Below are 2,166 nucleotides of genomic sequence, written 5' to 3' on the forward strand. Positions count from 1 at the left end.
ATTGTCTTGACTAATGGTTGATGCAGAAGGACCCAGCCTACTGTGCGCAGTGCCACTTCTGGGAAGATAGCCCTGGGTTGTATAAGAAAGCAGGCTGAGCACAAGCAGCAGCAGAAGAAGTGATCTTGTACACAGCACCCCTTCATGGCTTCTGCATCAGTTCCTGCCTCCACCTTCTTGCCCTGAGTTCCTGCTCTGGCTTCTCTTGATTTGGACTATAACCTGTAAACCCAATAAATCCTTTCTTCCTCAAAACAGAAACAAAACAAAACAAAACAAAACAAAACAAAACAAAAATAAACAAAATGTCAATGAAACAGAAAAGGAGATAATAGAAAACAAAAGAGTATAAAAACCTGGTAATAATTAAGAAATGAAAATAATTTGTCCTACCTTATCAATAATTAGACTAAGCATAAATAAAGTAAACTCTCTGGGTAAAACACAATGGCTGAATGAATTTTAAAATAAAAATAAAGAAACTGCAAACAAACTTAATTGTCAGCAAGATATTAAAGAAAACGCATATACTGAAAGAGTAAAATGTGGAAAATACATTCAATGCAACTGATAACCAGAAGAAGTCACAAATGGTCATACATAGTTGTCACAAAAGACATGACATTAATAATGTAACATAAGTTAAATCATCAAGGATATGTGTTAATAAGTATATATATACATTTAACATTAAAGAACCAAACTATGGGTTGGGCGAAGTGCATGCTGAGGAGCTTTGGCATCTGGTGTTAGTGTTCCAAGTCTCCTTGTTGCCATTAAGGAACATGGTATGGGACCCTAGTTCGGGATTCATACATATACTTCAGAATGCAGGGGCTAAGTTGTAGATTTTATCAACACAAATTTCCTAAGGTGGAAGATGTAGTGATGGTGAATGTAAGATCCATTTCTGAAGTGGCGGCCAATGTCAGCTTTTTGGAATATAATAACAATGAAGGCATGATTCTTCTTAGTGAATTATCCAGATGATGTATCCATTGTATAAACAAACTGATCCAAATTGGCAGAAGTGAATGTGTAGTTGTCATTAGAGTGGATGAAGGAAAAGGATATATAGATTTGTCAAAAGAAGAGTTTCTCCAGAGGAAGCAATCAAATGTGAAGACAAAATCCAAAACTGTCTAAAGCATACTTCACGATATTGCTGAGGTATTAGAATACACTAAGAATGAGCAGCTGGGAAGCCTGGTCCAGAGAACTGTCTGGGTCTTTGATGGCAAGTATCAGGAACCTGGATATGGTGCCTATGATGCCTTTAAGCATGTAGTCTCAGACTCATCTATCTTGGATCGTTTAGATTTGAATGAAGATGAAAGAGAAGTACTCATTAACAATATCAATAGGTGTCTGACCACACAAGCAGTCAAAATTCCAGCAGATATTAAAGTAGCTTGCTATGGTTATGAAGGCATTGATGTTGTAAAAGAAGCCCTGAGGGCAGTTTTGAATTGTTCTACAGAAACCATCCCATCAAGATTAATCTAATAGCTCTGCCCAGGTATGTGATGACAACAGGACACTAGAGAGGACAGAAGGCCTCTCTGTCTTCAATCAGGCTGTGGCAGTCATCAAAGAGAAGATTGAGAAGAGGGGAGTATTCAGATGGAGCCCAAAGTGGTCATAGATACAGATGAGACTGAACTTGCAAGGCAGCTGGAACGAATTGAGAGAGAAGATGTAGAAGTGGATGGAGATAATGATGCAGAAGAAATGGAAGCCAAAGCTGAAGATTAACGTTTTGGAAAGCAGTTCAATTTAAAGGAGTATGAAGCAGCCCTTCCTGGCTGTAAACCCTAGACTTGAAAGTTTTCTAGTATTGAAAACTTCAAAGTTGAATATTTTAGTTTCCAACTACTTAAGTATTCAACAAGCCAGAATCTAAATGCCCTCCTTCATGTCAACTGTTTTCACATAGTGGCTCTAACACCTCAAGCATTTTTTAAGGGCATAGCTTGATTGGACCAGAGACAAATGTTAAAAAGCAGTACTAATATTCGACTTGCAGTTTCCATTTCTCATATCTCTGGAATGGCACCCAATGTTTCAGAGATTTACCAGGGGCTCCAAACACAAATAATCCCAATCTTTCTATATAAAATGTATGCAAGATCTGGTTCCCGGGTCCCTCAGATTCCAGTCTGCACA

The 2,166-nt window shown here is 38.0% G+C and overlaps 1 pseudogene; it reads left to right on the forward strand.

Annotated features, from left to right (window-relative positions):
• The first annotated feature begins 828 nt into the window (after positions 1-828).
• Positions 829-1,755, forward strand: LOC110319537 (annotated as a pseudogene).
• The last annotated feature ends 411 nt before the right edge of the window (positions 1,756-2,166 follow it).

This window comes from Mus pahari, chromosome 3, assembly GCF_900095145.1.
Source record: "Mus pahari chromosome 3, PAHARI_EIJ_v1.1, whole genome shotgun sequence".
In the NCBI taxonomy this organism is placed as follows: Eukaryota; Metazoa; Chordata; class Mammalia; order Rodentia; family Muridae; genus Mus; species Mus pahari.